The 27,802-nt window shown below is 38.8% G+C and overlaps 1 non-coding gene across 1 annotated transcript; it reads left to right on the plus strand.

Moving 5' to 3' along the window:
* The first annotated feature begins 3,858 nt into the window (after positions 1-3,858).
* Positions 3,859-3,931, plus strand: Trnat-agu (transfer RNA threonine (anticodon AGU)). The gene has a single exon. It is a non-coding gene; the product is annotated as a tRNA-Thr (tRNA).
* Positions 3,932-27,802: the final 23,871 nt, after the last annotated feature.

Raw genomic sequence — 27,802 nt, forward strand, 5'->3', positions numbered from 1 at the left:
ATTTATTAAATTTATTTAATTTAATTTATTTATTAAATTAATTTAATTTAATTAATTTATTGAATTTATTGAAATTATTTATTTTTTTGAATTAATTTAATTAATTCAATTTATTTAATTAATTCAATTTATTTCATTTATTTAATTTATTTCATTAGTTTAATTTATTTAATTTATTTAATTTATTTAATTTATTTAATTTATTTAATTTATTTAATTTATTTAATTTATTTAATTTATTTAATTTATTTAATTTATTTAATTTATTTAATTTATTTAATTTATTTAATTTATTTAATTTATTTAATTTATTTAATTTATTTAATTTATTTAATTTATTTAATTTATTTAATTTATTTTATTTATTTAATTTATTTAATTTATTTAATTTATTTAATTTATTTAATTTATTTAATTTATTTAATTTATTTAATTTATTTAATTTATTTAATTTATTTAATTTATTTAATTTATTTAATTTATTTAATAATAAAAAGCAAAAATAAAAGGCAAAAAAACTTGTTTGTGCTGGAGGCTTCATAGACCGCCCATGCCAACCTCGGTTATTCAATAATAAGTTGAATTTAAGTGTGCGTAAAGATTACAATCGTTTGAACTGGTCAAAAACCTCATAATGAGGTAACTGAATAGACTGGGTTTTTATTTCGGTTACCGGTAACAGAGGTTAACTGGATCTGATACGGTTACCGAATCAAAGTGTTACCTTATTAAGCGGTTACCGTTATGGTAGGGGTTTTTATAAACACCTCTAAAATAACCCTATGAAAAACCCCGGTTAAGGTAACCGGTTCCTGTCCCTGATTTATAATAAGAACACACCGCACAGGTAGGTATAAAGATAAACAAAGGAAAGGCAAAAAAACTTGTTTGTGCTGGAGGCTTCATAGACCGCCCATGCCAACCTCGGTTATTCAATAATAAGTTGAATTTAAGTGTGCGTAAAGATTACAATCGTTTGAACTGGTCAAAAACCTCATAATGAGGTAACTGAATAGACTGGGTTTTTATTTCGGTTACCGGTAACAGAGGTTAACTGGATCTGATACGGTTACCGAATCAAAGTGTTACCTTATTAAGCGGTTACCGTTATGGTAGGGGTTTTTATAAACACCTCTAAAATAACCCTATGAAAAACCCCGGTTAAGGTAACCGGTTCCTGTCCCAGGTTAGAGCGCGTGTTCAGATATTGTGAACACCTTGGCCGCTCCTATATATCTGATGGCGACTGTACACATCTCGTTTACCTGTCAAAGTCGAAGCACAAGATTGTCTAAGATTTTAAGCATCTTAGGCCCACTTGCACCATCCCACTAACCCGAGGTTAAGCGGTTAAACCGTCAACCCAGTGTCAAATTGTACTGGTAACCATGGTAACTCCAGGTTTAACCGGTTAACCCCGGGTTAGTGATTGGTGCAAGAGGTCCTTAGTCAATCAATGTATTTTTTGGTTTTAGATTTAGTTCTTTTTACATTTAGCACAGGGGCCCTACCCAAGGTGACAATCTTTGATAGAAAACGCCAATCGAAACTTTCATAATGGAGTCACGTGAGTTTTTGCAGCATCTGTTATCCCGATTTTTAGGGTTCCGTACCCAAAGGGTAAAACGGGACCTTATTACTAAGGCTCCGCTGTCCGTCCGTCTGTCCGTCTGTCACCAGGCTGTATCTCACGAACCGTGATAGCTAGACAATTGAAATTTTCACAGATGATGTATTTCTGTTGCCGCTATAACAACAAATACTAAAAAGTACGGAACCCTCGGTGGGCGAGTCCGACTCGCACTTGTCCGGTTTTTTACTTTTCGTTTGACGTATGTCTAGGTACGATTGCCATCTTGAGTAGTATAGCCTTACCACGACTGCCTTAGGGTGGTATTCCGCCTATCCAACTTCTTTGTCCAATGTCAGTGCGTCTCACTCTCTCATTGAAGCAAACTGTGAGACGCAATACACATTGGACAAAGAAATAGGCCCCATGCATGAACTATAGGGGGCAGCAAAGGAGCCGTCAGATTTTTGGCGCGAGGCGTAAATGTGACGTTTATGCTCCCGATGTAGCCCACAAGATGGCAGAACCTACTATGCACAAGGAAACGTACCGACAAGAACGGTAGATGGTAGCACTTGCTTTGGCAATGTACATGTACACATATGTTTCCGATTCAGGCCACAAGATGGCAGAATTGGCAGACCCTCCAACGCGCACGGTCCCTATCGGATAGGTGGAATACCACCCTTAGCAATATCAAACGAACATATTCGCTATAACGTCTGCGTTACGGAAGGTCAATCTCCATGTAAGTATCAAAAAGTGTCCGTCAAAAAACCTTAAATAGGTGGCGCCACAATACCTAGAATATTTAATAACATTACAAATGATTGACAGCGCGCTTCACTCCGTCAATAACGCCTACGTTCTTAGCTACTCTAGCGCTACTCTAGCGCTACTCTGGTGAAATTTGGAACTTTTATTTATAGCTGACAGCTGGACACTTTTGCAACAGTTCTGCCAGAAGAGATTGTCCTTCCTCTGCCGTCCATAGTCTGCGTGACTTACTTTCTATAGAGTCCACTCATGGTATAATAATATACTCCGCCTGGTACTCTCTTCCGACCACGTGACTGACACAAGCCTACGTTATCATGCGACAGCGCTATATAATAATATGCAAAGCGCTATACAAAGTGGCAATGTTATTGTGACGTAGGCTTGTGTCACTCTGGGAAGAGAAGACCATGTTTTATTAAACTATGGAGTCCTCTGGAGTTCCAAGTCATATTGGAAATTTACCGCGCTACCCCATACCTAATAATTTAATTTTGTATCAAGCAGAACCGATTGCGAACGATGCTATTAAGCCGTTAACCGTTTAACCGCCACTTGCACCATCCCAATAACCCGGGGTTAAGCGGTTAAACCGTTAACTTAGTGTCAAATTGTACTGGTAACCATGGTAACTCCAGGTTTAACCCGTTAACCTCGGGTTAGTAGAATGGTGCAAGTGGGCCTTACGGTAGATGTTACTAGAGCCTTCCTATAATATATGGTGGAAATATTCGCTGTATTGTATACGGTCAGGGTTGGGCAGTATTTCAATTACATGTATTTGAAATACGTATTTGAAATACATTTTAGTATTTTGTATTTGTATTTCAAATACTGCACTCACATGTATTTTGTATTTTGTATTTCAAATACTTCAAGGTTCAAAATACATTTCTACAAAATACATTTTATTAAATTCTATGATCCTAAAATGGAACATTTTTTTAAATATAATGTACGACTTGTACGAGCGCAAATAGGTACATTGCGCGAGCTATTCTGCGCAGAACTTTTCGTCAACAGCCAGGGGATAGAGTTATTGTAGTAGTTTCCGTCCATGCTCTAGTTTTCGACCACTTGACAGATTAGCATATAATATATTTCATTTTTAATTTACTATTTGCGAAATATATTTTTTATATGTAGACAGATATATTGTTTAGCTAAGGATTGAAATCAGTCCAAATTTGTGCAGCAATGTAGGTTTATATTCAAATTTCGTCAAGTGGACGAAAACTAGAGAAGGACGAAAACAAGCGCAATGACCCTATAAGTTTTTAGGAAAGGATATTCGTTAAAAAAAACTAAATGATTAAACAAAAAAAAAGAAAAGTATTTTGTATTTTTGTATTTGAAATACATTATTTTAAACACTGTAATTTGTATTTTGTATTTCAAATACCAGTCACCAAAGTAGTTTGTATTTGGTATTTCAAATACTTTTAAAAATGTATTTTGTAATTTGTATTTGAAATACGTGGAAGCCAGTATTTTGCCCAACCCTGTATACGGTCTTGGTAGCTCAGATGGCAGAGCACTGTACTAGTGACCCAGTGGTCGTGGGTTCAAGTCCCACCCAAGACAGTGAATTTTTCCACTTTTAATCCTTTTCCAGGCATAGTACAGTCAGCAGCAGAAGTTGCTAAGCGGGCGAGGTGATCAAAATTATCTTGACGCGACTTTATTGTTATGAGAATAAGAGCGTGTCAAGGTAATTTTGAACACCTCGCCCGCTTAGCAACTTCTGCTGCAGACTGTACGATTTATCGACCACATACACGCCAATATAATTTGAATCTTAGCAATCCGATTTAAAGTTCAAATTAGATTTAACTTTCGGGAAATGTAACTTGTCTTCAAACGAATCGTCTGCTGGATTAATTGGAATATACAGTGGAACCTGGATAATTGCAATCTCAAGGGACCGGCCATTTTTTGTCAATTAACCAGGTTTTTCATTTAAAAAGCAGGTCATGTAATTAACGAGGTTCAAAAAATCGTTGTGTCAATTATAGAGGTTTTCATTAATAGAGGTTGCGTTCTGTCACATTTCTTTTATGGAGGTGCAAATAACCATTGAAAGTAGATTTACACGCTTACGTTCTGAGTTTCTGGTCTATATATTGCTTCTGTCTATACTTGCACTTTTACACTACATTAATTACTACTTTATTTTCTTATCATTTGGGTTTAAAAAATTCCCTTGAATTGTAGAAGAAAGTTTTATTAGAATGTAAAAAGCATACTTTGTTTTTGATTTAATCAAAACGATTTCACCTACTACAGGCTGATGTGATAGATACCCAATAAAAAAAAATCTGGGTGAAGATATAAATAAAAATAATGATCATTGCTATTAAAATATTGTTACTGCTGTCTACAACTACATTATTTCAATTACAGAGGTAATAAGTAAGACTCGTTTCAATAATAGAGGTAAAAAGAAGAGCAAGAATAACGGATTTTTTTAGCAGTGTCAATTATAGAGGTCTTAGTTGCGATGTGGTCAATTACAGAGGCAAAATTACGAAAAGCACTAAAATCTAAATTGCAATTATAGAGGTTCCAAAATTTCAATTATAGAGGCCTTTTGGTCTCAAGGGACCGGGACCGGACTTTTGGTTGCAATTATTGAGGTTTTCCATTTATCCAGGTGCCAATTAACCAGGTTTCACTGTATTTGGATTTTTTGGGAAAACCTTGTAGATTGGTGCGGCCTGGAAAAGGGTTAGGTACTTAATAGGGAATATGAGGCAAAGCTCTGCGTAGGTGGCACCTTTGTGGCACATACAGTAAACAAACCACATTGACACATCACACGTCACGTCAATCACATGGCCTACCGCGAAACAAGAAAATCTAAATTTCGTTATCTAATCTCTCTATCACTCTTGCATATTCGAGCGATAAAGAGGCAGATAACTAAATTTCGATTTTCGCGTTTACCGGTAGGCCCTTGTTAACAAACCGCCTTGATGCATCAATGTCATATTTTATTGTCTGTGAAAACTTGTCAAAAAACAGTTAAAGCACAGTATGTATAAGTTAGTCTATGAATTTACTGAGTCGGTAGTGCTGCACTCTGGCGGCAGAACATTGCAGTAATATCCCCTAACATAATAGCATCGTTCGCAGACGTTTCTGCTTGATATAAAATTAATTTATGTCCTACCTATTTAAATATTTGTATTTTACATACTCAGCACGTCCCTACCGCACATACCGTATGAGCCTGGGTGTATCCATAAGTTTTTGGACCACTACTACGATAGGCTGAAATATGTTGTAGGAGGTGCTCTGATAATCTCCCTTTTGATTGGTTTTATTGTGTATGGTATCCAGTGTAGAAAAAAGAACAAGCAAAGTAAGTGTTTTTAATTTGATTTTGAAAACCAAGGCATAGAGAAACATAGTAAGTATAGAGGGCTCACTCCATACATCAGTTTTGGTACCAAAACGACTATTATGATTCGGTCAAATTGTGTTTTTTGAAAAACTAATTATAGCCAGCCTTTTATGAATGTAGTATGATACCTTTGGGTATGGTGCTTTACGCACGCTAGCGTCCCCTTCCCTCACTGTCGTCGTCACTGTGTCGTCTCCCTGCCGCAACCCGGGGGGGTTGCCCCTCCCTTTTGCATGAAATAGGTCCCGGTTCACAGTTTTTTTCATTTTTTGGGGAAAGTTTTAACAAATAAAGTTATATTAATTTTTTTTGGTATGACGCACCATATTCATGTTATGGCTAGATGAACTTCGACAAAATTTAACCGTTGAAAAACTTGTTGAAGTTCAATATAACATAGTACGTAATAGTACTGAAAGAAATCCTACACGGAGAATAACCTTGCAAGCTTATTCTCCGTGTAAGATTTCTTTCAGTAGGTACTATCACGTACTATGTTATATTGAACTTTAACAAGTTAATACATGAATATGGTGAGTCTTACCAAAAAGTTGCACATAACCTTTTTTGTTTAGAATTTATTAAGAATTATTTCTTACCTTGACACTTTATTCCTAATTCTAAAACTTTTCTCAAAAATTAATAAAAACCGTCAACTGGGAAATATTTCATGGCAAAAAGTGGGGGTTGCGGCAGGGGGGAGGGGGACGCTAGCGTGGGTAAAGCACCATACTCAACGGTATCATACTACATTCATAAAAGGTTGGCTATAATTTGTTTGTCTTCCCCATACATTAGAACACAACTTAACCGAATCATTATTTTCGTAGTCGATTTCAAGCATACTTCCGATTTAGTGCTTATTCTAATCTATGGTCCGATAAACCAATTTTTTCAGTAAAGTAGAAGAAATGAACTATACTCATACCTTTTTAGGGTCCCGGTTTTACCCTTTGGGTATTACTAAGACTCCACTGTCCATCTGTCTGTCTGTCTGTCAGTCAGTCAGTCAGTCAGTCAGTCAGTCAGTCAGTCAGTCTGTCTGTCTGTCTGTCACCAGGCTGTATCTAAGGAACCGTGATAGCTAATAGACAGTTGAAATTTTCAAGGGTGATGTATTTCTATTGCCGCTATAACAACAAATACTAAAAAGTACGGAACCCTCGGTGGGCGAGTCCGGTTTTTGGGTGCTAGTACTAGCGTAAGACAAACGCCTCATTCGAACTTTAAGATACGTCAAAAATTTGCTGAAGATACGATCGGATATGTCAGTGTCAAAAGTGGTATCTTCAATGGTATCTTTAGCAAACTTTTGACGTATCTTAAAGTTCGACCAAAGAGAATAAAGTCTATAGAGACGGATTGTCAAAGTAAATTATGTAGCCACTGTAAATTTACTGCCATCTTTCGACAGAACATAAAACTGTTAGAACGCCATTTGACTTTGACCCTTATTCTTTCAGTGATAGGTATGTGTTATCTTATTAAATATTAATATTCACTCCATCTACTCGACTATAGGCCAAAGGTATGGTTCCATGTTTTCGAGCGATGGCACCACAACCTTCAACCTATGCTCGAGTAGATGGCGTGAATATTAATATTTAAAAAGTTAAAACATATTAGTTAAAGAATAAGGATCAAAGTCAAATGGCGTTCAAACAGGTTTAATCTTCTGTCGAAAGATGGCAGTAAATGAACTGTAGCTACATAATTTACCATGACAGTAACTCTCTTCTTCAAATCCTCTTTGGTTCGACTCAGGCTCAGGCCAAAAGACGATGTGATTATCTCTGTCGATGTTTTAACCTTTTCGCCGCCACGCTAATGAAATAAACTGTCATCAACGCCAAGTCACAAATTGGAACATCCCGTACAACATATCAAGTCGTGGCGTGCTGGCGTGTGTGAGGCACGAAATGTACTGATTTTATATCGAGTCCATGGCGGCGAAAAGGTTAAATGATACAGTTCATGGCTAAACTATAATCCTTTTTTTCAACACACCAGCTGTTAAAAGCTCTCTTGTTTGTTCAAAAACTGATGAGAGTAGAAAATGCAACATTTTATGCACAAAGTAATCAAATGCAAAGTTTGAGTTGTTTCCTAATGTTGGCGGGTAGAATTCACTTTTAAATGATGATTATGAACGATAAATATTTAACAACATTCATTTTTTTGATATTTTACAGTTGGCATTTTCCTTGTGTTGGTGTGGTGAAAAATTGTGTGTTAACTCGGTGACAAAATTTGTTGCGCAAAATTCATTTTTCAAACCACTCACTACGCTCGTAGTTCAATTTAGGGCTCTTTCGCTTGCTCGGGTATCGATATTAGCACGAGCAGTTAACCCTTTTCCAGGCCGCACCTATCTATAAGATTTTCCCGGTAAATCCAAATATATTCCAATTAATCCAGCTTTGATGAGTCATTTGAAGACAAGTCAAATTTCCCGAAAATGCAATCTAATTTGAATCTTTACTACGAATGCCAAAGTTGAAATTCTAGTGGCGCGTATATTAACAACTTTGCCCTTTTGTAATCCAAATAACTATTTATTATTACAGAGTAAAATGGAGCGTAAAGCGTTTTCTGAATCCCGTTCGAACCCAACGCCACGCGCCCGCGAAAGTTACGGCGTCAAAAGGAGCAACAAATTCAAAATCTTCATGTACGCATTTTCGACAGTGTCCGTGTTAATGTTCGTTGGTGTAATCATCTTCGTTATGGTGAAGACTTCGAAATTACCGAGCGAATATATGGGGAAGAAAACAACAACTACCACTGCCAGTGAGGGCTCTTTTAGACGGCACGCGAACTCGCATGCGATTTTAGTTACATTGCGCACCATTATGGTTACATCAACTCAGCCGACTGATCAAATAACGCAATGTAATGAAACTCGCATGCGAGTTCTCGCACCGTCTAAATCAGCCATTAGGGTCTGATCTTACGAGTAAATGGGTCAATTTATTTCGGTCATTCTAAAAAATATGCCTGCGCTCTAATTGCCACGAACGATACGCAATGTATGAAAAGAGTCGTGGCAATTAGACGCAACCGAGAACATATTTCCAGAGAATGACCCATTTAAAGTTGGACATTGATCTTTTTTTAAAGATATTAGATCTTATTCTATCTGATTTGTTAGGAAAAAAAAGTGTCCCTTAATTTTTATTTCATTGTGTTATCATTTTTTCATATTAGATGTGTTATGTGATTTAGTATTGTACTTAACTTATGTATCATGAACATGTATATAACAAAACTTATATTCATACTTTTCTACATAACCATTAGTGTCTATTTTAAGGAACGTTTTTGAAATAAAAAACTCAAATTTTGATGAAGTTGTTTATTTACAGCACAAAATACACGTTATTATTCTATTGGAAAACTAAAAATGATTCACAAATAAATTATTAAATTATTAAAAAAAATTAAAATTCATGTACTTAATGTATTAAGTAGGTATTTACTAAAAAGCACATTCAAAGAAAAAAGATTAACCCTTTGAACGCTTTACGTCATAAACAAAAACGTCACTCACACGCCAAGGTCATCGGCGCAAGCGAGCTAATGTAAACCTTATTAGAAAGTGTGAAGGTTTCTTCAACAGAGTACGCCATCATAACACTTATGTGTATTCATGGCACCGTGGGCACGACTGGTTATGACGCCTGTAGCGATCGATCGATCTTGGCGTTCAAAAGGTTGAGAAAGTTTAACCTTTTCGACGCCATGTCACACAAAAGCCGTCACTCGGACGCCACGTCACCGAAGTGTCGAAACTGAAATTGAACTTTATGCATAGGCACGTAGATCTATGTTGCTCTGTGGTCTGTGACCTATTAATCGGTCTTTGGCGTTGAACCTGCAGTGCGGATATATCGGTCGTTGGCGTCCAAAAGTTTAATGATAACTTCGTAAACCGTGTTGTGAGCATAATCGTTGTTTTTAACTTATAGTTAGAAGTAGGAAGATATTTTACATTACATTAGAGTCGACCACGCTAAGTTTTCATACTAAATAAGGTCAGTGTGAGGAAAACCGGCATATGAAATGTTTGATTGGAAATACCGTCATAAGTCATAAGGCAAGAGCTCCCGTATTTTTATAAGTACTTACATACGTAAAGTTGTCGAAATATGCTGCACGATTCGAACTTTAAGCTAAGTACATCAAATATTCTGTCTACATACGATATGATATGAATTAGATGTCTGCGTCAAAAGTGACGTTTTTGTATGAAGAAACGTCACTTTTGACACTGACATATCTAATGCATATCATATCTAGACGTAATATTTCACATAGCTTAAATTAGTTCGAATCGGGCCGATAAAGTGAGCCGATCTTGTTCAAACTTGTTCGAGAGATCGGCTCTATATTTCGTCAACTTCGCTCAGACACAGAAAGAAAGAAGAAGCTCCTTCGACTCTACCGACCTTATGTAAGTGTACACATACTCATGTATACAAACGCAAGAGTTAGAAGCGATGAAAAACTTGAACAGATGTTAAGTGCATAATTGTTTTCCATCGTATTTACTCGGAAACATTCGTATTTGTCATGCTACTTCAGTCAACCACAGTACTTTTTGTACCGAGACTGACTGAAATAGCAAGACACGCTCGTACGTTTCCGTGAAAATACGATGGAAAATAATTATGCGCTACATCTGTAGACGGTCTTCTCCAAATTGATCTCATTTTAATTATTAAAAAAACTAATGCAATATAGTTACTCAAGTTTATGTTCATACTTTTAGCTTTGAATGTTTTTTTTAACCCTTTATATGCTTAGACACGGATCCGTGCGTGGGAATTTAAATCTATTACTTTAAATGTCAAGGTCACTTTTTCAATGATCAAATCTGACAGGCCAAATATGAGTGTTTAAGTTTAGGATTATGTTTAGTTTTCGACGACAGTTCAGTTTTTGGTGACCCAAGCGACCTTGGCGTTGTTGCACACCTCGATCTTCTTGATGATGGTCGTCTGGTGGCCAGACAGTGCTGTGGAATAAACAACGATAAATAACTAAGTGTTTTAAACCGATTCATGTACAATCGGCAGCAGAAATTAGCCTTTCAACTGCTGTAGACTGAGACTGATATATATATAAGACATACAAAATCGGACTCATTTTGCAGCGGTCTGATAAATAAGACGAAATTTCGTGTAACTTCGTAGCGCCGGCGACACGAGCACTAGTGTAGTAAATAAAGGTAGTGGACCCCGCAGTAATTCCTCAGCCAGAAAAAACTTTACAGTATGATAAAGTATCAATAAATAAAAAGTATTGTATAAATTTCCAAAGAATAATAATAATAGAATTAAAGTAAATACCTAAAGTCTTAAATCGTTAATATCTTTTTACGGAAAAATGCTCCGTTCAAACTTTCGTCACCAGACATATTCATGTAACGTATTCCAACAATATATGAAATATCAAAAAAATATCCCAGCAGAAATACCAGTATTAATAAAATAAAATTTTTTGGCGTGTCTTGGACCGGAAAATTGCTCAGTCTAATTTTTTCACTGGAATGCCATTTTATTGCCGTTTTATACCTACAAAATGAAAATCTAAAAATTTTCCACTCTCAGTTTTTAATAGTTCTATAATACATACATTTCGATACGCATTTTTTTTTTTGGATTTTTTACCCACTGCGCCAAATTATATTCTAAGATCATATAAGAAGAAAAAAATGACAGAGCAATTTCCGATGAAAATGAGCGTCAAAAAAAGGAAGTATCATAAAAAAATATTCTCATGTTTGACAAAACTTTTAGATTTTTTTCTAGTATCACATACTGATACAAATAACTTATTTTGTAAAATAATTTTGGACTGAGGAATTACTCGGTTCAATATATAATCAGATTTGTGTTTTTACCTAACTTAGGAGGGTTTTTTTTTTGGATATTTATAATGTTAGTCTCGGCTCATTCTATACAATAACCAAGCTAAATTTCATCGACTGAGAAATTAATGCATGGGTCTCCATACAACAACTTGCTTCATTTACTACATTACACGCTCGATATAATTTCAACTGTATTAATTTATTTTATAAGTTTTGACATTTGCAATATTAATTTTTAGACTAAATAGTGTATTTTACACCAAAAAGGGAAACTTAAGTTTGCATAAATATTAATTTAGGTTTTCACTCTCTTTGACATTTGTATGCCAACCGGCAAAACATAGCGCTCAATGTACCTATATACCTAAGACCATGTATACCTATGTTTCACAAATAAAGCATTCTGATTCTGATTCTGATTCTGATTCGATGAAAAATTCTATGGCGTTTAAAAGGTTAATAGGTAGCTAAAAATTTATGAAATTTTGGGACGCTTTTAGGAACACAGAATGCTTTATTAGAAGAGCGTTTCTTTTATTTTTTGCCATTTTTGTATATTGTTACCTTTTTTGGCAGTTTTGTGTTATTTCTACTCAGAGTCACGAGCTATTTCGATCCTAATGGGATAAAAAATGTCCCAGAGTTTTGTTCCTATTGTGTTACCATTTCCCCATATACTTTGTATGGCGGTAACAAACAGGAAAGTTTGAAAAATGTATGGAAATTTTAGGACACTTTTTTTCTCCTGTAAGTAATAAAAGAAACGCTCAGAAACGAAATGCCTGCGATTCTGAGTGGATTGGAAGTGGAGTCACAGAATAAGTAATAGTACTACCGTACAGAAAGGAAACTTCCTACAAAACCGAAGTTTGGCCGCGCGTTCAGGGTCGAATCATGCTATCCCTGATATGGCACTATCCGAGCCGAGTTTGGCCGAAGTCAGAAGTTTCGCACCCCTGGTGGAGTAGAGTTGGTTGCCTGGTTTAGCGACCTCAAAGTTTTACTCTGAATATCTTTCTTTATTGCATGCCATACGATTACAGATGACTGTAATGCATAATTATTTTCCATCGTATTTTCACGGAAACGTACGAACGTGTCTTGCTATTTTAGTCAGGCTCGGCACAAAAATTACTGAGATTGATTAAGTAGCATGACAAATACGAACATTTCCGAGACAATACGAAGTAAATAGTAGATTGTTAACCAAGGGATGAAAGGCACTCATTTCTGCCGAGGTAGTTTGGCGCCAATAGTCCGAGGCTGAAATGATGCCTTTCACCAGAGTTAAATACTCTACTTTTCATTTCGAATACGAGGAAAGTAAAATGCATGTGTTTTTTTAAGGCGAGGTATGCCCGAGGAAAATTTTCAGATTCTGTCAAATTACCCCATTTCACACACAAGCACACTTCACGCACACTACCTCACTTTACTGGGACAGGTCAGTGACCCATCCTGTTTTTTTTAAGATGCAAATGAGAGTATTTTGAGTTTCGTGTTAACCACTTGCCTCCTTTGAGGAAGAGAAACTCTAAAAAAGTTCCATTGAAAGAAGGAAGAGAAACAATATATTTTATCTTACTCTCCTTGTCTGTGCATGTCACATGTGACGTATTTAAATGTAAATTAACTAAAATCGAATTCATTAGATACGCGTACTAAATAAACCGAATAAATACAGAAGTCGTTTATTCAATAGGGCTTTCGATAAGGCGCAAAATCAATTCAATGACAATTTCATTGAAATCATATGTGTATTCCGATGATCTTATTATTATATAACGTACTTACCTTAGCTTAGCTTCAATCTGTATATATTTAGTTGTAGTACCTAGCTAATAAGAAAATTTTGCATGCTTTTTCATGTGAAATGTAGGGGAGAGCGGGGACAAACGTAACGGCGGGTGGAAAGGAAAGTAACTATTGCTCTGTAGGTGTATCTAATAGTCAAAACACCATTCCGCTGCTATTACGTGATAGACAGTGGCGCCCCCTTCACTTGCATTCAGTCGAAACAGGCGCCACGTGCTATTAGGTTGTGTGAGAGGACGCAACGTGATGTTTCGAATCAAAAGTACGTTTTTCGACTTTTAGTTATTTGATGTTTACGTTGTATTAAAATACATACATTTTCTGAATATTTGCATATCTCCTAGAGTGGCATTGTCCGGCTCCCGGTCTCTACGGTAAGTGGCGGGGATCCGGGAGACGGACAGACATAACAAGCCGTTGAATGGCGGCGCCTCAGATTTAACGGTGGGTTGAGGTTGAGTGGCGCGGCCATTTTGGAAAAATATACGTCAAGTGGTGGGGCCTCCAGGAGGGTCATCACGAATTTGGCGCGTGTTAGAAATATGACCGTTTCTCAAAAAATATGTATGAATGATATATATTAACTATGTATTATTGAATTCAGCATATAGTGGTTTATTTGATTGTATACCAATGAATTACATTCTATTTTATGTGAATTATGCTGGACTTGATCAAATCTCATATTATTACCATTTTTTTTCTACTTTCATGTATAAAAATACGTATAATTAGGAAATAAAACAATTGACTGTAGAAAAAGCAGTTTATATGACAAAACAATACATTTAATATGATTCACACAGTTCTAACAAACTTTATTTTACGCGGGAATTCGACCGTTAAGGAATACCATCCTTGTTTATTGACGAATGCATCTTGCAAGAGTGAACAAGCAAGGCATAGTTTTAACGGTTTTATTTTAGGCGCGAAATACGATGTCGCACAGAGGCCGGGAGACGGTCTCTGCCACTCACGGGCTTGTTATGACGGAACCGTCTCCCGGTTCGCCGCCAATTAGGGAAGTGTCCGGCTCCCGCCCTCTGCCACGCAGGGGCATATTTAAAAAAATGGCCGCACCATTTCTCCTACCCTTCAACCGGAGGCCCTGCCACCCGCAGGGATATTGATTATTGATTAGATTGATTGCAATTTATTTTCTCGAGCACGTTCCGTTTCAAAGATATCTTTCATGTTTTCAGAAAAATGCGGTCGGGTACAAAAGTAACAAAGCCGTATAGGTACAAAAGTAACATTTACATCCCATAGAATATATACCTATTGAATCTAATATGGTGTCACATGCTTAATGCGTCAATGATGATTTAAACCAGGGCTCTCCAAACCCCGCCCCGCGGGCCAAATCCGGCCCGCGAAGCGTTCCAATCCGGCCCGCCGACAGCGGTCCAATCCAGCCCGCGGGAGCCAGGCTCCAGGTGTTCAGCCCTATCAGTATCAGTTCAGCAGCAACCAGATACACCCCCCCCCCCCCCGGCGCCGACAGTGGCGCGCGCGAAAATGCTGAGGCGCAATATGGCCCTCAGGTAAAAAAGTTTGGAGACCCCTGATTTAAACGATGTATGCCATATTTGTGAGTGAAAAAACTCTGGCCCTGAATTATCTGTCAACAATGTCTAAAGAGGACTTAATATTGATTTGTTTTCTTAAAATGCTAATGTTTATCTAGTTAAAATGCAAATATTAAAGTGTGTGATCAATAATAATTTACATATGTATTTAATTAGTACTTTTTTGATTTCATATACCTATCATATTATATTAATTACAGCCCACTGTGTCTTGTTACTTTTGACCCACACGTGTTACTTTCTGCACGCCAACGGGGTCATGAGTAACAAAAGACGATTTTTTAGTCACTCTGGTACTTACATACAAAATACACAATTATAAGGTTAATCAAGATGTTAATGTACAGAACATGCAATGAAGTTATATATGACTACATTAATTTCATCAAAATAATAACGGTTAGTCAGAAACTAAGGTCAAAGTACAAAGTGTTGCGTTTCTCCCCGCTCTCCCCTACGCATCCAAAATTACTGTCCACCTATGTTCATCACTACATTTTTGCAAACATATCGTTATCTTTATCAATAAATAAAGTCCTGGCAGGGTGGAAATTTAATTTTGGCGGATTGTTTTTCTCTGCATCTGACTGTACAGCTACGCCAAATTTTTGGTAAACTTACGGTTATATGTTCAGAATCTGAATCTGTGTAGTTATTTAGTACGAAAATACTTAAGATATATGGACATTCCTCTGGTCCTTGAACTACGTCCAAAAGAGAGGTATGGGCACTGTGAATTACATCTCGCTTTGTGTGGTAGGACACAGCACAGCGGATGTCATTCCAGATCTAGAGCAGAGCTCAACCTTACAGAAATCTGCAGCCAAATAACACTAGATCCTACTCATAGTATTGTTCCTGCCGGTGAGTATGGTTGTCAGTTATCAACGAGGGTGCGGAGGGTTAGGCACGGCAACGCGCATGTACCTAACACCTCTGGAGTTGCAGGCGTCCATAGGCTACGGAGACTGCTTACCATCAGACGGGCCGGGTGTACTGCCATCTCGCCGAAATATTTTTCGCCTAATTTCACTTCCCAACCAACTTATTGCTGTACTTTTAGTTGGCAAACCAATACTTAGCATATTATTATTTAGCATAATTTTTATTTGAACACAATTTTATTTAGCAGATGTTCATTTTACCACGATTCATTTAGAAAAATAGTTACTAAGCAAATGTTTTATTATACCTAACTATTTATTGTTAAATAACGTTTGCCCAAATTGAAATTTCGCATACTTTTTATTGGATCACAACTATATTTAGCATTTTTTTTATGACCCGTAAAACGAGACTGCTCCCAGAGATAGGTAGGTTAGGGTTTTTTTTTTTTGACCCTAAAAACGAAACTGCTCCCACGGATAGGTACGTTATTCACAATATTAGGCGAAAAATAATTTATGCCTATCAATACATTCGACATAACAATAAAAGACTTTGAAACATGACCAACTAAATATTTTGCCATACCATAATATTGTAAATAATCATTTGCGACATGTTATATATGCGAAACATTGGTCTGCCATCTGATAGTTTTGCCAAATTTTACTATGGGAAAAATAGTTTGGGAAGTGATAATTTGCCATACAATTTTCGGCCACATATTAGTAAACCGACGGGCCGTATGCTTGTTTGTCATCGACGAGGTATAAAAAATAAAATTAAATATGCACAGAATATAATTGAACTAGAAACTTTGTTTTATTTTATAGTAAATTTGGATAACAATCGATACATAGACAATCACAGTAAACCAGTCCGCAACGGTATTGGCCTGTAAGCCTCGTAGGCAAGTATATCTCGGCCTTCACGAGCCGCAAAAACTCACTAGGACTGAGGCTAGACCATAGTCGTTTATTTATTCTTGATTTCATGAAGGTTTGCAGAACAGCACGTAACCGCATTATATATCTGGGCGGACCTCACAGCAACAAAATAGGTGTACCGCTTCAAGATTTTCAAGTAGTACACGAAATATTTACATATCGTTCCGTATTAATAGGTAATATTTGAAGATCAAAAGTTCTCTAACATAAATACAAGATCACAAAATTGTCATCACAATCATTGACGTTGACGTACAGAAGTCACATGGGTATGTTTTTAAAATTACGCAATATTAGGTAATACCAGCATAATGAAAATTAACTCCAATCAGTAAGTATGAGTCTTCAAACTTTTTCCATTTTAAGCGGGGTTTTAAGGAGCAAATTACTTAAATGATTTTAGAACCGTATTGTTTTAAGATAGTTTACTGCGTTTTTCAGTAATTATCCCCCGTAAACAACAACAAATCAAATTTAAGATGAGACTCGAGCTCTATGTGATGATAATTAATTTACCCTATTTTTTAAATACAATTTGTCTACTGGTATACTTTTTCGTATACGTATATGATTTAATGTCAAAATAATTGCAAAACCCAACTGTCAGTTTAGTGCGCCCCGCGATAGGACCGCCTTCGTTCAAGCCCAGCGGGCATCTGATCAAAGAAGTTGCGTGCACGGGACCGCTGATATCATGTTTTTGAACTTATTTATTTAATGTTAAATTAAAAAAAAAAATCACAGATTTCGTGCCTCACACGACTATCGAGCACATTGGAAATGAATCTACGGAATTCGAAAAAATATTGTCGCTGAGCGACGAGAAAGTCTGGATAAGGAAAAAGTTACAAAATAAAACTACAACGTTGAATGATAATTATTTTATTCTTAGACTAACACAAGTATCCTGGACATAACGCATGTGAACAAACAAATTGCAAAATTTCCACACGCGTATCCAAGTTTGAATAATTGTCGCCGTGGCGCATAAGTATAGGTACATATTTCATTTTTCGATTAATAAGCAGGATATATTAATGTTCAAAGTACAAGAAAATTATTACACGGTAAATCCGTAGTCAACTCGAGAAGTGGTGATCGGCAGCGGCCCATTTGCTGCAAGATATGAAATTTTCTTGACAGCAGTTTGACGCGACGAGAGATGACCATAACAGCGTTTGTCTATGTTGCACCAAACTCCCTCTCCCTCTCCCTCTCCCTCTCCCTCTCCCTCTCCCTCTCCCTCTCCCTCTCCCTCTCCCCTCTCCCTCTCCCTCTCCCTCTCCCTCTCCCTCTCCCTCTCCCTCTCCCTCTCCCTCTCCCTCTCCCTCTCCCTCTCCCTCTCCCTCTCCCTCTCCCTCTCCCTCTCCCTCTCCCTCTCCCTCTCCCTCTCCCTCTCCCTCTCCCTCTCCCTCTCCCTCTCCCTCTCCCTCTCCCTCTCCCTCTCCCTCTCCCTCTCCCTCTCCCTCTCCCTCTCCCTCTCCCTCTCCCTCTCCCTCTCCCTCTCCCTCTCCCTCTCCCTCTCCCTCTCCCTCTCCCTCTCCCTCTCCCTCTCCCTCTCCCTCTCCCTCTCCCTCTCCCTCTCCCTCTCCCTCTCCCTCTCCCTCTCCCTCTCCCTCTCCCTCTCCCTCTCCCTCTCCCTCTCCCTCTCCCTCTCCCTCTCCCTCTCCCTCTCCCTCTCCCTCTCCCTCTCCCTCTCCCTCTCCCTCTCCCTCTCCCTCTCCCTCTCCCTCTCCCTCTCCCTCTCCCTCTCCCTCTCCCTCTCCCTCTCCCTCTCCCTCTCCCTCTCCCTCTCCCTCTCCCTCTCCCTCTCCCTCTCCCTCTCCCTCTCCCTCTCCCTCTCCCTCTCCCTCTCCCTCTCCCTCTCCCTCTCCCTCTCCCTCTCCCTCTCCCTCTCCCTCTCCCTCTCCCTCTCCCTCTCCCTCTCCCTCTCCCTCTCCCTCTCCCTCTCCCTCTCCCTCTCCCTCTCCCTCTCCCTCTCCCTCTCCCTCTCCCTCTCCCTCTCCCTCTCCCTCTCCCTCTCCCTCTCCCTCTCCCTCTCCCTCTCCCTCTCCCTCTCCCTCTCCCTCTCCCTCATAATCATAATCATAATCATTACGCCCGTCTCAAACAGGATAGATAGAGTTCGACCAAGAAAAATCTGCAGCGATTTTGAAAGCCCACGCAGTGCAAGTGTTATTCTGCCGTCATAATCCCGATAATTCACAACAAACACCGATAACGAACTATGCGAAACATGAAGTCATAAATGTCCTGTGAAAAATGTCGTTCTGACTTTTTGACTATTTTAAGGTTAAGCTACAGGGCAAACCCTTAACCCGATCGTCTTTGTTTTAGGCTCAAATTGTAGCTGACTAAATTGTCCAGAGCCGTTTTTCTCAAATTTTTGATATCATTCTTCGTTTCCAAATTATCGAGCACCAAAATCAAAAATTCGGAAAAAATTGAATTTTATTTTCACTATTTCGACCATAACTTTTTTTGTTTTTGACTTTCTCGAAAAATTATTTTTGCACCTTACAGCTCTCATGATTATGCGTCTTTTGAGCCTATTTTTTAATATCATATCTTCACAACTTTCCGAGATATAAGGGGATCGCACTTTTTCGTGAAATCGGACCGTATACTGGAGCGAACGAAAAGACATTTCCAATGTCAAAAGTAATCGCGGAATTCGCTCAAGCATAAAATTGCGCGTTATTAGAAGCAGTTTTCATATTTTTATCTTTTGTGCACAAATTGTTACGAATGTTTAAAGTCCGTTTTAGACCTATGTTCGTGATCGTTTTCTATCGAGCAAAAGTCAAAACCTTAGGATTCGAATCGCGGAAGTCACTAGAAAAAGCCCTCAAGATTGCTAATTGAATGTATGGCAGCCGTATTGTGATCCAAAAAAGAGCTACGGCTTTTTAAAAACTTCGTTTTCTGAACCCACTGCACCTTAAAACATGACTAAGTAAAAAATTTTAAAGTATTTTTTTGGGTACTTTCAATTAACAATTTAGGCAAAAGTATCGTTATTTATGGAATAGCAAATCCATTTATACCCAAATTTCAATTGCTTATCGTAATAAAATAAATAAAATCGTACTTGGTACCTAAAATGCTCTAGTGCAGAAACGTATCATTTTCTGAACACCTTTTAGAACAACAATGACCCTCTTTCAGAGCATGAGAAATGAAAACAATTATGCACTACATATGTAAATAAGTGGAAATTTTAAACAAAATTAATGCCCTTGTGCTACTCGGGCAGTGTCAGTGCGTGAATCACTTAGCGCCACAAACCGTTAACCCAGTGTCAAATTGCACTAGTGACCATGGTAACTCCAGGTTTAACCTTTTTAACGCCGTGTCAAACACAAAAGCTGTCATTTGGACGTCACGTCACCCAAGTGTCAAAACTGAAATAGGGAATATTACTGCAATGTTCTGCCGCCAGAGTGCAGCACTAAACATAGAGTAAAAGCATAGAGTAACTTATACATACTAGTTTTCACTATGACATTGATGCATCAAGGCGGTTTGTTTACAGGTGGCCTACCGCAAAACCCGAAAATGGACATTTCGTTATCTGCCTCTCTATCAATCGAATAAGCAAGAGTGATAGAGAGGCAGAAACCGAATTTTCGATTTTCGTGTTTTTGCGGTAGGGCCTGTGAGTATGCGAGTGACGCCCTCTACGCAGAGTTTTGCGTAATATTCCCTATTGAACTTTATGCATATGCACGTAGGTAGGTTGCTCTGTGGTCTGTGACCGATTAATCGGTATTTGGCGTTGAACCTGCGGTGCGGATATATCGGTCATTGGCGTCCAAAAGGTTAACCGGTTAACCCTGGGTTAGTGAATGGTGAACTTACCTGGATAATCATTCTTCTTCAAAAAGTCGCTGCAGACCGGCAGGAAGCGCTCGCTGATCTTCTTCCCCAGGTCCGGCTGACAGCTGTTGGCGAAGGCGGCGAAGATGGTGAAGGAGTAGCTGAAGACGTCCGTGAAGTCGTCCTCCACGATCTTGGGGCCTTTGAGGACGATGGACACCAGGGACCTGGTGCACTCGATGATCACTTTGATCACTGGGTTGTCTGCGAAAAATAAATAATGGTGGAACAACTTCAACGAGTTTTTAATTACAGTACACACAGCAACACTCTTAGTGTTAGACCAAGAAAAGTCTGCAGAGATTTTGATAGCTCACGCAGTGCAAATGTTATTTTAAATGTCAAACTTCTAATAGTATCAATAACACTTGCACTGCGTATGCTATCAAAATCGTTGCAGACTTCAATCGGTCAAGCTGCCCGTCGTTGGACCTTATTTCGAAAGGCATAAGGCCCAATGGACAGTTAAGAGTGTGGACGATGGGACTAGCTTCTGCCCGCGACTTCGTTTGCGTGAAAAGATTATGATAATTGATAATAAGTACTATCATAAATGTCCTTCCCGGTCCTCACCAATTTCCATATCAAATTTTATATGTTCGGCGTGAGGAGGTAACAGACAGACAGACAGTATATATTATTTTGATATTTATAATATTATAGTAGAGATGAACCGAGAGAAGCCACACATAACACCTCGCGTATTCATGAAACTGTGTGTGATTTTGATTTCTAAACCATTTTCTAAATTTTAAGATACCTAAGTACTTATTTAAAGACGTCACGTCAAGGTAAGTATTTAAGGACCATCTGCTGCGAACATTTTTTGTCAGGCCTGTGTAATTGGGTATTCAGCTACCAAAAGTGTTTTCTCGTTAAATACACCATCATTCAATTGACGAAAGGGTCAATGATAATGGTTACCTGTACTTAAAATGTTGTCATGTCAACCTGGGTAAACAAAACGGTAAGTATTCCCTTCTAAACGAATAGATAAATAAATTCTAAACGAACAGATGGGGGCGCCATTATAAGCCTTCAGTAAGAATTGCTTGGAAAAATTCGACGTATGCCGCTGTGGCCCGGTGGCCGAATGGCACAGGCACCTGCCGCGATAGCAGAGGACGCTGGTTGGAACCAGCCTGGGGCACTGGAGGCGTTGATCACTTTTTCTTAGTATATGATATTTATATCACTAGATAAATCCTGTCAAAACTTACCTTTGTCCTTTTGAGAAGCTACTATATCGTCCAGATCTTGCTTGCAGTTGCCAAGTTTGAAACCAGTCACCAGATCGGCCCACTGCGAACTCTTCACGGTGATCTCAAAGCTGTTGAAATACGCCTTCTGGCAGACGAAGCTCTTGCTGTGGCGTCCTTTACCCAAGATGGCGAGGATGTAGTGGATGAGCAAGCCAACGACTGGAAAATGAAACGGAAATATCAGTGTGATGTTCAATATTAAGACGTGTTTTCTGTCACAAGGTTTAATTTTCCAGGGGCAGCATGCCGAGGCGTGGAGACAGCGCCCCAAAGCAATGGGACAATGTCCCAAACCAGGGTTTCAAGAAAAGGGCTTTACATAGGTCCAAATGTCAATTTCCTATGAATATATGACGCTTCCGGATTTTTGAGGAGCTTGGCATGAACGAGCGGTTGGCTTTCTATGGTCTAAACTCGGATCCTCCACTTCTTTGGATACGTGTCTCGGTGAGACGGAACATCCATAGAACGTCTAGTTGTGCAAAAAAGAGTGGGAGGTGACTGGGCTAGAAGAAGATCGCCAATGGGATGGACCGACCAAATCAAAGCCAGTATTTCGGCCACAGTAAGCGAATGCTCACGGAGAGCAGCTCTACTGGTGGAATGGCGACGTGTCGTTAAGCGAGTCGCTGAAAATTTTACATAATAGCACTACCATTCTGTAAAAAGTGCAACGAGGAAGAAGAAGATATGACGCTTATAGTGGTACCTACACAATTTGACACTTAGAAGGAGAAACTTACTTCTGACAATAAGCTTTCCCAATCCATGGCAGACCTCGTCAATAATGGTTCCCAGCGCGTGCAACAGTTTCAGTAGAAATCTGATGCAGCCGTCGAAGCTCGAGGGTGTCTCCAGGTTGTACACCTGCTTCAGGGAGGGGTTGGAGCCCTTATCCTTGAAGGCGATCTTCACATCCGTGGTAAGGTCACCGGAGTTGTATTTCTGAAAAAAATCTTAATTAAAAAAAAGTACTACACAAAATCTTTATGGCCTTCATAAGCAGTTCCGCTTTACTAAATTGTGTATTCGCCATCAGATATATCGGAGCGGCCAAAATGCTCACAAATATCAGAACACGGCTGTATTGTCATGGCGCTAGGTGCGTGTTCAGATATTTTTGAGCACCTCCGCCGCTCCGATATATCTGATGGCGACTGTACTTCGCTCAGATTTTCGCGTTATCTGCTCTACCGACCTTCTGTGGAGAGTGTGTATAAACGGCAGAGTTAGAAGCGATGAAAGAGCTTGTAGACGGTCTTAACCTGATAAACGGTCTTCTCTATATTGACCTTACTATGTAACCAAAACATGCCCTTTAAAACTAAAACATTAAAGGCCGGTTGCACCAACCACATTTAACAGACTGATCAGCAGAGGTCTATGAAACTTCCCATGCAATATCATTTAGCGCACGCTTTAACGGTGACAGACGGTTTGGTGCAACCAACCCTAAGAAGCAAAGAACATAAACCAATAGGGAGTATTACTGCAATGTTTTGCCGCCAGAGTGCAGCACTAGCTCCTCTAGTAAACCATAGATTATCTTATACATACTGTTTTTTGACAAGTTTTCACAGAAAATAAAATATGACATTGATGCATCAAGGCGGTTTGGTAACAAGGGCCTATCGGGAAACGTGAAATTTAGTTATCTGCCTCTTTATCGCTCGAATATGCAAGAGTGATAGAGAGGTTAGATAACGAAATTTCGATTTTCTTGTTTCGCGGTAGACCCCCATATTGTGACGCATAGTGGTAGTGGCGCCTCCTACGCAGAGTTTCGCATAATATTCCCTATTATCGTCAACCCACAGATTGAATATATTTCCAGTCAATCCTAGCGTTGTTCCCAACAGTGATGACGGTCACAATCCTGGTCTCCTCCTTCAGGATGTCAGGGCAGCCCAGCTTCACGAGGTGCGGCCCGCACACGTGGATGACCTTCTGGACGATCACAGAGCCGTCTGCAAAAAACGGGTTACTGTTAAAATATTTTAAGACTAAGACACGCCGTATTGAAAAGTACAGGCCCCAATTTCACCACGGTGACAGGTGCGACAATTGTAAAACATCACTGTTGCTGACGTCACAGGCATCCATGGACTACGGTTACCACTTACCATCGGGCGGGCCGTATTCTTGTTTGCCACCATCATTGTATTATTAAAAAAACTTTTCACCACACCAGCTCGGAAAGGCTTACTTTGCACTTTAAAAACTGATAGCAAAGTTGCATTTTATTCACATGTGAGACAAAGTAATCAAATGCAAATTTTGAGTTGGCTTCTTATGTTTGCTGGTAAAAATGACTTTTAAATGATGATTTTGGATGATAAATTTTTAATTACATTCATTTGGATTAGATTTGGTTTGATTTTGTTTGATATTTTACATTTAATATTTGCTTCAGGTTGGTGTGGTGAAAAATTTTGTGTTTCACTCGGGGGCAAATTTTGTTTAACCCTCGTGCTTTGAAACCCTCGCAACGCTCAAGATTCCATTTTTCGAACCACTCGCTAGGCTCGTGGTTCAATTTTGGAATCTTTCGCTTGCTCGGGTATCAATATTAGCACGAGCAGTTAAACAACAACTTTGGCCCCGAGTGAAACAAATAACTATTATTATATCGGAAAAAAACAGATATTTCTCTTGCTAAGTTTATGACACCGATCGGTGGACCTTATATGCCATTATTATTGAGGTCCACCGATGGACAGTTAAAGAGTGTTTCTGTTTGTGCAATCTATAGGCTTGGATACACAATAGTACATTATTGTCGAGGCTCGGAAGTAGCTACTTGCAGGCTGAGGATTCGTATTAAACGGACGACCTTGGGAGTCCGTTTAATTGAATCCGAAGCCAGCAAGTAGCCTTCCAGCCGAGTCATATATAGTGCTTTTCTCAAAAATGGTGCAAGAAATATAAATATAATAGAAATATTTTACAGAATCAACGTTCTTACGCATATATTTTCACAGAAAAAAGTAGAAACAATTGAAAAAATTAGCTTTGCCGCCTTTTTATTTTTTTAATTAATAAATAGAAGTGTATTTTTCTGCCGAAAATACGCCAACCTATTTGAGACAGCTAAATAGTCGCGGTACCAACATTATAATTATAAGTACTAATCATCTCTTTGGCTGTTTAATGGGCCTGTGTCTTTATTTGATATGGCCATTTCAACTTTTAAAAAGTTTGGAACACGACAAATAATGGAATTTGTATGCAACATTGCAGTCCCACAATCGAGACTGCAATAATGTTTTTAACTTTTTAATTTTTGACTGACCATAAACTACGCGCTTCGCGACCAATTTTTTAAACGTAAAAGTCGACTTTGCCGTCCATTTTTGAGAAAAGTTATTTAGTTGCGAAGTATGTATTTATTCTTCGACTAAGTACCTACATTCATAAAGGATTGAAGCCAAGATTCAAAAGAATCAGAAATTATTAAGATTTTCGTAAAGAGTATACTCGGAGTAATTAACAATGGAGCGGCGACGAGCACTAATTTCTATCTGAGACATTCTGTCGTTTTCGGCGCGGTGGACGAGGTAACGCACACAAATAATGTTAACACTAATGCTTTTTATGCGTGTGTCGCTACACACGCACACGATATAATTATCAAACACTAGCATAAACTATATTCACACTAGTACAAGAACAAACACAGACAACCCCGTCCGTGAACGAGATGACGTCACTTCTAAGTAAACCTAGGCAGTGCGAGGGACGCGTCGATAATATTGTCGATATCCCTTTAAGTGGCGGTCAACCCGTTAATGGTCGAATCAAACAAAGCAGTAAACTGGCGACCCACCCCTCACGGGTCGATGCGAAAACCAGTAAACTATCGGCCACCAGTGAGTGGTTAATGAGGTGTTGCCGTATTTAGAGGTGAAATTGAAGGCATTTAAGTATAGTTACGCTCTTCTAGCGCCAAAAATTAGCATAGCATACCGTAAGGAACACAAATACCTAGACTTGGTATACAATTTGTTTACCATTAATTCGGGAGCGACCGCCTAGTTCGAGTTCAGTCTTGATTTTTAAGAGGTTGTTTTGTAAAATAAATTGTATGTTAGGTCCCTTTTAATGATATAATCTTTAAAATAGAAGTCTTAATTTGATAATTAAATAGCGAGCACCTCCAATCATCAATTTGTTTTATGGTGGTATTCATTTTTAACAAGAAAACTTTACTTCCGGAGTTTGATGGTCTGGCCAAATGTATAAACAATATAATAATTTAATTGCTTTATTCAAATAGCGTATTTAACGCTGATTATAACGATATGTGATTTAATATACTTTCAAACATAGAAAAGCTTAAATTAAAACTTGCACAGATATAATCTCGTAGCCAGAATTATTCACCAGCAACTGGCACTCCTATATACGGCCTTGTGGACCGCGAAGTGCCGTACTACAAGTACTCACCTGCGCCAGTTCTCGAAAATGGTCGTGACACGCTCTATTGGGGTCGATCTATCATCACTGACAGGACTATTATAGCCAATAAGCTTGACATCGTGCTGATAGATCGATCGCAGCGCCGCCAGGCCGTGCTCGTCGACGTCACCATCCCCTATGATGAGAATCTCGTGATGGCCGAAAAGGACAAGTCCAGCAAGTACCTAGACTTGTCTCACGAGATAACCGCCATGTGGGATGTTAAATCGACGATCATTGTTCCTATAGTCGTGTCAGCGAACGGTCTCGCTCGACCAACACCTAGAGAGACTCTCGCTGGGTGGTTGGATCAAGGGTCACATGCAGAAGGCGGTAATTTTGGTCACGGCGCTTATAGTACGTCGGTTCCTCACTCTGCGGCCCAGACCACCGGCAGTTATGCCCCGCTGCCGGCGGCACCCTAGGTTATTTTTTTATAATGTGTTTATAAATAAACAATAATAAATAAATATAAATATTGGGGACATCTTACACAGATCAACCTAGCCCCAAACTAAGCAAAGCTTGTACTATGGGTGCTAGGCGACGATATACATACTTATATAGATAAATACATACTTATATACATACAAAACACCCATGACTCAGGAACAAATATTAGTGTTCATCACACAAATAAATGCCCTTACTGGGATTCGAACCCAGGACCATCGGCTTCGCAGGCAGGGTCACTACCCTACTAGGCCAGACCGGTCGTCAAATAAATTTTTTCGTCGTTTATATATTTTTTGTAATGTTTTGTAAGTGTTTTTATACTTTTGTACTTTTATACTCACATTGTACCTAAAACCCTAACCAAGACCCAAGTTAAATAAAGGAAAATAATAATATAAAGGCAAATCATGAAATGGCGGCGTTTCATGATCTGCCTAAGAATATCACACCCTACTTATTTGATAGGTATGCCTAAACGTCACCAGGCAAATCGTCAAACGTTGAGGTTTGAACGATATGCAGTACCGTCTTTACCATAAGGGCACACGAGACCCGTGCCCAGGGCCCCCCTCCTCAGGGGGCCCCGAGATCAGACAGTAGCAGTATATTTGATTACCTATAATAAATAGAAGGTCATAGTAGAAAAATGTTAGTTCAATTTGCTTTCTTTACTTTCCAAAAGGGCCTCAAATTATTATGTGCCCAAGGGCCCCAGCATAGTTGAAGACGGCCCTGACGATATGGCTGGTAGTCGCTAGTCAGATCATGTTATTTAACCAGTAACCGCAAACGGATAGACAGTTGAAATTTTCACAGATGATGTATTTCTGTTTCCGCTATAACAACAAATACTAAAAACAGAATAAAATAAAGATTTAAGTGG

This window comes from Cydia splendana, chromosome 24 (assembly GCF_910591565.1).
Source record: "Cydia splendana chromosome 24, ilCydSple1.2, whole genome shotgun sequence".
In the NCBI taxonomy this organism is placed as follows: domain Eukaryota; kingdom Metazoa; phylum Arthropoda; class Insecta; order Lepidoptera; family Tortricidae; genus Cydia; species Cydia splendana.